This window comes from Carex rostrata, chromosome 7, assembly GCF_964058835.1.
Source record: "Carex rostrata chromosome 7, lpCarRost1.2, whole genome shotgun sequence".
Classification (NCBI taxonomy): Eukaryota; Viridiplantae; Streptophyta; class Magnoliopsida; order Poales; family Cyperaceae; genus Carex; species Carex rostrata.
Window position 1 is genome coordinate 11,887,604 of NC_135924.1, and position 10,004 is coordinate 11,897,607.

Sequence of the window (10,004 nt, forward strand, 5' to 3'; positions counted from 1 at the left end):
ACAAAATAGAGGTGAGCAAATAAATGGATCACAAGAGAAACCAAGACAACAAGCAATCAAGTACAAAAAAATAGAGAAGACACAAGATTTTACGTGGAAACTCTTTCGAAAAAAAACCACAGGAGATACGGCACAAATCTACTAAATGAAATAGCCTTACAAGTACAAAGAAATTAAAATTCTCAATAGTACTCTCTCACACACTCTCTTACAAGTTTCAAGGAGAAGAGAACAAACACTACTAGAATCTGCACTTTTTCTGAATGTAAGTTTAGCTTTTTCTAAGGGTAAGAGAGGCCGTCAGAAATAAAATGGTGTTTTCTGACGCACTTCTGACACACTTAAAATTTCCAACGGTAGGCCGACGGAAATTGTTGCCGATGGAAAAGCCCTGTTGTCCGCCCTTGGAAATGTCTCATGTCTGCCCTCAGAAATACTTTTGGATGAGCCATTAACCGCCAAACGAATCAAATACTATTTTTTATTGATGGCCCTTGGAAATAGTTGACCCCATGCCCTTGGAAATGTTTTGGAAGTTGTAACACATTATTTCCATGAGCTACCCTTGGAAATGTTTTGGTTATTATATTTATATCATTTTATAAGGAAGGTTCACGAAAATACTTAAGTACTATGCCCTTAGAAATGTTTTATTGATACAGTTAATATTATTTTATAGTTATACTAACTATTTTCATGAGGCTACCGTTGGAAATGTTTAGCTTCCGGAGACAGAAAATTTTCATTTATTGAGATCTCCATTTGAATGTTCAACATTCAATTAACATAAAATATAATTCCAAAATGACAGACAGTAATTAATAAAACAAAATAATTTATATAACACATCCTAATTAATAAGAATCATAACTATCATAACTAACAACAAAATTGTAAAGATTTATATAACACCTCCTAACAACCATAACTAACAACTCGTAAAAAAATTGTAAAAGCATACAAGGCCATGAGATCCACAATTTTACATGGAATTAAGTATCAATTAATGCTCCAAATATATTACATTATATTATACACCTCAACAACAAAATAAAATATATGCATGCATGCTTTCAGACCACATCTAAGTAGCAGTGCGTTTTTGAGATCCTTGGCAAGAAGCAATGCATAGCTCATCATTCAACATCATGCAGCTTGTAACCGCAACAGTAGGTCTCGATCGCGCATTATGCGACCTAGCTCGTCAGTCAATATCACTATTCAGTAGTGCTTCACTTCCCTTCCCTTCCAATCTTGGCTAATGCTATACAAATCCCATATCATGTATTACAAAAACTTTTTATCAAACAGACCAGAGGTTTCAAAATTACCAAAATTAATTAGATGTTTCAGTAAAAACTAATTCAACTTCGCCAAAAGAAGTTTTAACAGGGGCAATTTAGTCATTTTCTTTGATTTGGCCATGCTTTTACTTCCGGTGTTAAAATTACAAAATCTCAAAGCACAAAATAATACTGACCCACTGCATTTGGAATAGGTGCCGACAAAATTATATTATAAAGAAATAAAATGTACCATCTTTGTCCTTAGTTTTTCCTCTTCATTAAAAGATAACTCCAACAATCATATTCCAGCAAAAAAAAAATGCCAACAAAATCACTACTTTTGAATTCATAAAATTACCCTTTATATCAACTAAATAGCTTATTATCAATAATAGGAGATGAATCTCCACACCAGTATAGATCTAGAACCAGACAACTATATAAGCAATTTTTAAAGTATTCATAACATGGAACATAGAAAATCAGACTACTTCACTATGCTCACAGAATATCCAGCAGTACTGACAACCATATAATATTGATTGGTTCAGTGAACTTAGTGTAAAATAGCACGTAAAGTTTCTGGGAATTAAACAAAAATAAGTATGTGTTTTGCAAAGTAACATGCAACCTGCAAAGCAACAATTTACAAAAAACACCCTGCAACCAACAAAATTGTAACATGAAGAAACAAACAAAATGCTTCTCAGCTCATGACTATGATAATATTTAAATAAATCTTACCATTCTCAGGTACACAACAGATAACACTAGATACTATCATACACAACTTAATGGAACTGATTGTAATATCATGTTTTCAAATAGTAAGAAAAAGTGCTTACCTTCTACTCCATTTTCATGAATTGATAATACTCTTGATATCTGAATAAGCCGTGAAAGCATCACACTTGGCAGTGTGCTTGCACCAAGAAGAATTCCAGATGAAGCACCAGGCCTACAACATGCAATGGCTTACATTCAATATTTTAGATGTGATATCATATTGTTCAGGTCAAAATTAAAGACTGGTTTCTACTACCTTTGCTAGAACTTCAACCCAGACAAATCCGATCTTCCTGGGCAACCTTCTATTTAATTATTTACAATTAATATTATGAAAGCTCCTTTAATCCGGTAGCAAACAAGCATGGTATTGTACCAGTAAGGTCATGTACAAGCCGACAATACTGGTATGAATTGATAGCACAAGGAAAAAGTTAAACTTTGCATGGCTGTTTTTATCTATAAGGAAAAAGTTAAACTAATATTAAACTTTGCATGCAGGACCTAATGCTTTTGTCACAAAGTCATACCAGTTGAATATTTTCTTCATTTTAAATGATAAAAAATTTACCAACCATTCAATCCACAATACACATCAAAGAAAAGTAAACAAATTTGTACAACTAAAACTGAAAAATTAGAAAATTTATACAACTTTGCATGGAGTAACCTTACATTTAATTTATATCTAATGGGCATTATCTTTTTAGACAAGCTATTATACAAATATATTTGTGTTAGTAACAAGAAATCATAGAAAGCGTGCATAACACAATCACCTTATAACCATAGATAAAAAAAAACTGAGCAACAAATGAGAGAGAGATCAAACTTCTAAAACAATCTTACAACTTTTTTCAGCCTCTGCAATTCGTTTTTGGGCTTCAACTCTTATTCTCTCAATGTCACCTTCAAAATACTTGTGTTGCCTCTTGTTCTCAGCAATTAATTTGTCTAACTATGATAAACATCAAAATTGAGGTACATGTCAGCATGGTACTGTCTACTATTATAATTCTAGGGTCAATTTGTCTAAGCACCGAAAACTCCTAAATAGCCTCAAACAATTTCAGTTGATTGCAATGCATAACTGTTGCAATTAATTTTATGTTCTGGTTGAAATTAATTGAAACCAACACCTCAGTGGCATAACTGTTGTACCACTACCACTTAACCAGGTTCACAAATGCAATGTAATATTTCTCTACAAAACAGTGCCCTTATGAAGTGGAAATTGGTACAGAAACAAGAAAAAGCATTAGGATTTCAGTTGAAATTGGTACATAAAGAAGGAAACAAAGAATTAAATAGAGAGAAATTTGGAATAGAAATCTCAACTCGATTTTAAGCCTAAATTACTAACCTGAAGTGAAAAGGCAGAGGTGAGGACAGGGAACGAAGAAGAGTGGAGGCGGTAGCGATGCGGAGGAGGGGAACGGGGAGGGGAAGACCGGAGGCAGTGGCGACGGAGCTCAGATCTGCCGAGGTATGAACAAGAAGGGGCGAGAGGAAATCCTCGGAGGCGAATGGATCGCCTGTGAATTTTAGCTGAGAGAGAGGAAGAGGGGAGATGAAAGATACGCTGGATGGAGCGATGAAGCGAAATTCAATAAGCTCCAGCACTGTCCGATCTGTATTAAGATATGGGAACACGAAAATTGAAGCATTTACGCACGGATAATTAAGCAGAGCCCATGCATCTTAATTTGGATCGGACGGTCACTGAGTACATCGAACCAAAGGACCATCCGGACCTCTCTGAATTTAGAGAAAAAAAACCAAAAAGTTAGGAGGAGAGTCAATTTTTACAGAGAGGGCTGAGACAAAATTTGGTACACCCAAGTGGGTCCCCCTAGTCTGTGACACAATATTGATTAATTGGAGGTATCCATTGGTAATTAGAACAGCACATCTTCCATCAAACGGTTCAGATTTACATAGGTTTATAGCCATTTGATATTTCGATATTCCGTCGACTTGATGGATAGGTAAATAAAAATAAAATTTCATCAAAATTTGCTGCAGGAATAAATATGCAGTGCTCTTTAATTTCAACGGTTCCGATCGACCAACGGACGACGCGTTTACGTGCGCCTTCATTAACTCACAAAGCAAGAGTATATGTTTTATGAAACATATACTCTTGCTTTGTGAGTTAATGAAGGCGCACGTAAACGCGTCGTCCGTTGGTCGATCGGAACCGTTGAAATTAAAGAGCACTGCATATTTATTCCTGCAGCAAATTTTGATGAAATTTTATTTTTATTTACCTATCCATCAAGTCGACGGAATATCGAAACATCGAAGGGTTATGAACACTTCACATTGGATCGAAGCTCAAACATAATAAAACTTCAGAATTTTTATGTTGGTTACGTTCAATATTCTCCATTGATCATTTTAAAATAAATTTGAAATCATTTCATCACAAATCGACCGTTGATTGCTCATGTGAAAATGAACGGTTCACAGTTTTTTGTTAAATATGAAGTGACAAATAATGGTAAAAGTCTATAAAATGGACAATTATAAGTATGATTTTTCTATAGAATATATAAATAATTTAATTTAATTTTTTAGAATTTTTTTCAAATTATTTGTTGTACATACATTATCTAATTAGTAAATATCAAATTCAGAGCCGTTGGATAGGTCATGAGCAGTCTTGATGCCTTCATTTTAGATGTTGTGAGTAGGGAGTCTCTATTCTCCGAGGTAACATAACATTTCTGTTTAGATCCGACCCTATGTGATGTGAAAGATCCTTTAATATTCGTGCGTAATAATGATCAGACGGTTCCGATCTAAACACAAAATTCATGTTACCTCAGAGTTCATCAATTCTCCCAGTGCAATACAAACAAACCTCTTCTATTTTCTCTCTGGATCGATTTTCTCCATTGCTAGTCTCCTCCATGTACACTCCGTAAAAAACCAAAGTTGAGCGGCAAAACCCTAAATTTTTCGCTTCCCTCCAACTCCCTCTCAAAATTTCACTTATACCCTCTCCTACTTATGAAAATTTCAGTTCCTTCCCCAGCAATGAACCCAAAAACCCTCACTCCCAAATCGTCTCGCTTCCTTTCTTCTCCTCTCAGATCCGATCCTCCCAAGCCCGCTCACCCAAATCGTCTCGCTTTTTCGGCGAAAGAAAAAGAAGAGATTTCGCTACTTCTGACTTCCGAGTCGGAGAGAAGAATAAAAAAAAGAATCTTTCCTTCGTCAAAGACTAGAGAGAAACCCATTCGACTCAGAGAGAGAATCGCATCGCCCACTCGCGCATAGAAACGCACCAGATAAGCAAAGGTGAAATTTTTAACATGCTCTTTATTTCCTGGCCCCTTAGATGATAAAGATGAAATTGAGAAATGTAGAAAGGGGCAGGTGCGATGCCTTTAGAAATTGATAATAGAAATGTGAAATTGAGAAATTACAGTATCAGGCTGGTCTCTTTAGAAATCATGTCATGTAGAATTTCATTGACTTCTCAATTTCACACTTTTCTTGCACAGGCCATGTCATGTAGAAAATCCATTATTTTTGAATTGTGAATTGCTAGCTTAGTTCCTATTTTTTTTTTTTGTAAAATAGGAACTGGTACAATGCCTAAATGAAAAGTACTGGTACTGTCTGTTTAGTCTTGCGTTGTAAGTTGAACTGGTGCCAGTAAGCTGAAGTACACTCCTCTGGTTGGAGAGGATGTGATGAGGCTGTCCCTGTTGAGGAATGACATGGTGCAGAGGCTCGACGTAATGGTTCAGTTAAGTCCAATTAAGTCAAATTTAGTCTTAATTTATTAGTAATAGGCAAACATTTATGATATCTCCATATTATACCTTAATTACGGCCCTGATTTACACTAAAACCTGTGTTTTAAAGCCTATAAGTGTGGACTTTTACTTATATTTCGATAAAATGTGGTACTGCTATGCTTTGTTTGGTATTTTGCAGGAAAAATGGCGAAAAACTGGATCTGACAATTTTTCATACGGCCCGTATGACATTCCCTACGGGCCGTACAAGATCTGCCCAACCACACAGAAGGTTTCCACAACAAAGGCACAAAATCTCCAAGAAAAATCACAGGCATACGGCCCGTACGGGGTCTCATACGGCCCGTACGGGGTCCCATACGGCCCGTACGGGGTCCCCTACGGCCCGTACGACGCTAAATTGGAAAATCCAGCTGGAATCTGAAATCAGCTGAAATTAAGGAGGCCGAAAAGGAAGCCTCTTGGGGCGTGATCCAGGGCATTAAATGAGATATTTCCTCACCAAAAAAGGGGGATTGACAACTGGAACTTGGACAAGCTTTCTTGGAGCAAAAGACAAGGGGGGAGAAGGAGAAGAGAAGTGAAAAACGCGAGTTTGCAACGGATCTTCAGATTTCTCCACTGTTTTGTCATGAACTATTTTATTTTCTGTTATTTTTGTTATCTTATGAACATGAGTAGCTAATTTACTTTGTTTCTAGGGGTAAGATGTAGTTTCTAGTTTGGTTTTATTTGCATGCTACTTGGATTTTGTGTTGAATGCTTTGTTTTTACTTTGTTGAGTAGTATTTTGATTGCTTTATTTGTGCTTGCTTGAATTGATTAGTCATCCCGTTAGATGAATGCGCACATCTAAGTGTTAGGAGCCAAGTTTATGACATTTAATCCAACCGAATAAAGTATATGAAGTAGGGTTAAACCAAGGAGTACCCGAAAGGTGAAACTTTCCTTGAGGCGAAAGTCCTTGGATACTTTTAGTAAACCAACAAGTAACTTAGATAAATTAGGCCAAAATGCGAAAGTTGAGGTTTAATGCATCTAAGAGGGAAGTATTTGAGTCCGGTAATCGGGTACTAGGCCAAAATGCGAAAGTTGAGGTTAGGTATCTAGATCTGGTCGATAGAAACCCTAAACATTAGTATCAACACAGAAAACAGTAGCTGCAGCATTAACTCGGGGTCCCCTACGGGCCGTATGGGAAGCCATACGGGCCGTATGCCTCGGGGCTGAACAGAAATGAAATCTGAACCCTGGAAACGCCTTTTTATTAATTGAAAACAACTTTAATTCTTTTTATTGCCTTTTAAACTTGTCATAAATCATTAGAATTGTTAGAACTAAACCAAATCAATTTCTCTCACTTCTAGAATTTTAAGTAACTTTAGGATAAGTCCGGTTATTTTCTTCCGTCCCTGTGGATCGATACCTGAGCATACTCATCGATAGGATAGTACACTTGCTATCTGATTTGACAGAGTGTAACAAAGGTTTAAAATGTATAGCTTGCTATACTGAAACTTTGTAGCATATATTCTGTGCGAACAATTTATTTATAATTTAAATTAAATAAATGAAAAGTGATAGGTAGTAGTTAGAAGTGTAAAAAAACGTTTTACAATACACAAAACGTTGAAGAAAAATAGCAATTACAATTGCTTCATTGTTGATAATAGATTTTTTTACCTGAAGGTGAGGGAGTGTACTTCAGCCTTACTTAGATTCGCAAAGGACACAAATATCCCCATCTTTTTGGTAAGTTTATTTTATTATTTTTTGTAATTCATGATTTCCATTTTGACATTTTACAAGAATATTGTTACTGTAGTTGATGGAATGGTGGCATGGTTTGAATGCCTATTTCAGATTGGTCACGTCACGAAGTCTGGTGACATTGCCGGTCCCCGCCTTTTGGAGCATATAGTTGATGTTGTTCTGTACATGGAGGTGTCTTGCCTCTCTCTCTCTCTCTCTCTCTCTGCTGTACATTATGCACAAACCAAAAACTGTTTTAGTGACAATTAGAAAGAGAAAAGTAGCAGATAGGCATACATAAACAAATTTTTTTTGATATCTACCTTCTCATTGAATATTTCATTAATTAAATAGGAATATATAATCTGTGTAGGGAGAGAGGTACTCGTCCTTTAGATTACTACGATCTGTGAAGAATCGGTTCGGTTCGACTCATGAGGTAAATTTATCCATTCTGTATTCGTTTACCTCTTTATCATATCACATATTAGAATGCTTTGTTTTAGTTTTATGATTACAATGGCAAACTTGGCTGGTGTAATCTTAACAAGTTGGTATAAAGTCTTTTTCTTGCATCTATTTGTGTTTAGTGTATCTTTTTTGCTGGTTTATTGACATGCTGTTTACTTGTCTTATTTTTATTTATTTATTTTTTGCTGGTTTATTGGTCTATTTTTTTTTTATTAAAATGTCCTTTTGTTTGAGAATATTTTTTTGTTATCTTATAAAATGTCCCTGTTTCAAGGACTCGAGACTGCCATTAGGTAAAAATGACTGCCATTAAGTAACATTTTTGGAAGTCCCAATATGCCCTTTGGTCTTTTCTATTAAGTACTCTAAGCCCCTATGGGTTGTATTGCTATAATTTATATGAAAAAGTCATAGACATTACTCCAAATTCTATATCAGTGCTTGGGTTCATGGTCAACTGCATCCATCTTAGGATCAATACTGGTATACCAGTGAGACGTGCTGGTACGGCATCTCAACCATATATGTATGTACTTTTGGTCAACATTTTGTACAACATATATAACATCATCCATGTAATTAATTTAGCAGGATGATTTACTGGGAGAGGATCTATGGTTTCGGTGCATGCCTTGGTGCTGGAATGTTCTTTATGCTCTTGCTATGGTAATTCCTTCTTTGATGTTTTACTATAGATAAATATATTTGCTAATTGTAATTGTAGAACTCATTATAGGGTTTATATATGTTGTACTGTCTCAGTAACAGGCTGGATAATTCGAGTTACCACTCTGTATGTGTAAAGCAAAAAAAAATTTGTATACAATTGTACCAGTTTATACAATTGTGCGGGCAAAATTATTGCCAAAAAAGCCGCAAAATTGTTGATATTTCAATTTTATGAAATTTACTTCTGTACTAAAGATGCCACAAATTAAAAAAGAATATGTCCAATTTAGAGCAGTATTTTTTTTTTCCTTTTATTACTTCTATGATTTGGTTACTTCTAAGGTTTGAGACAGGAATCCAAGATTGTATTGCCACTGTATTTTTTGTTGTATATTACTTTTTTTTTCCATTATTGCTTATATACATGTACTTTTTCTTGTACAACAATGCTTGAAAAATTGAAATATCAAATAATCAACGATACTCTGCTATTTAAAACAAACTAACTCATTTTTTCATTTTTACAGCAGTGACAACATAGCAAGATAAAAGGAAGAGTGATTGCATTGTTCCTGTAAAAACATTTTTGCAAATTTAGTTGATTCTAAATATAGTTTTGTTAGTCGTCTTGAATTAGGGTATATATAGAACTTTCTTTTAGAACTTCTATTGTAATTTTTTTGGTATTTTGATACAATGTACTATGATTATACAGTGTCAATTAATGTTAATTACATGTTTTTACTTTATATTTTAATGCGTTTGTTAATTTGGTTGAATGGAATTGGGGAATTTGGCTGAATGGGAAATTGGAGAATTGGCTGAATTGGAATTGGGGAATTGGCAGAAAGGGAATTGGAAATACCACAATGGGTCCCACAAACTTTGCCTTTGGAAATAACCTGTTGGGACCCACACACTTTGCCCTCAGAAATAATAAAGTCACGGGCTTGATGCCAAAGTATTTCTGACGGGGCTCACGGAAAAAGTAAGAAAGTAGTATTTCCAAAGGTATGGGGATGGAAAAAGTCTGAAAAATGGTATTTCCATCGAGGCTATTTTTGACGGTAGTATTTCTGAGGGTAACGCACGGAAATGACACTTTTTGGGCTTTTTCCATGAGTACGCCGATGGAAAAAGCCATATTTTGACCCTCAAAAAAAGTACAGATTCTAGTAGTGAAAACCCTAAATGACCTAGTGAAGAGGCAATAGAGATCAGAGAGAAGCTTCTCTCAATCTAATTCAATTTGCGAAATGGGCTCACC

General features: G+C 35.3%; 2 long non-coding RNA genes across 4 annotated transcripts; one reads left to right on the forward strand and one right to left on the reverse strand.

The window, feature by feature from the left end:
• Nucleotides 1-922: 922 nt before the first annotated feature.
• On the reverse strand, nt 923-2,648 carry LOC144557603 (uncharacterized). Its single transcript, XR_013512711.1, has 3 exons — nt 2,329-2,648; nt 2,132-2,244; nt 923-1,264 (listed from the first exon to the last, which is right to left on the reverse strand). It is a non-coding gene; the product is annotated as an uncharacterized LOC144557603 (long non-coding RNA).
• Nucleotides 2,649-5,756: 3,108 nt separating this feature from the next.
• On the forward strand, nt 5,757-9,494 carry LOC144557604 (uncharacterized). 3 transcript variants are annotated; one of them, XR_013512713.1, is made up of 6 exons: nt 5,757-5,832; nt 7,535-7,597; nt 7,709-7,789; nt 7,971-8,036; nt 8,660-8,734; nt 9,265-9,494. It is a non-coding gene; the product is annotated as an uncharacterized LOC144557604 (long non-coding RNA). The 3 variants fall into 3 exon arrangements; XR_013512712.1 differs by lacking the exon at nt 5,757-5,832 and having other exon boundaries at nt 7,396-7,597; XR_013512714.1 differs by lacking the exons at nt 5,757-5,832; nt 8,660-8,734 and having other exon boundaries at nt 7,396-7,597.
• The last annotated feature ends 510 nt before the right edge of the window (nt 9,495-10,004 follow it).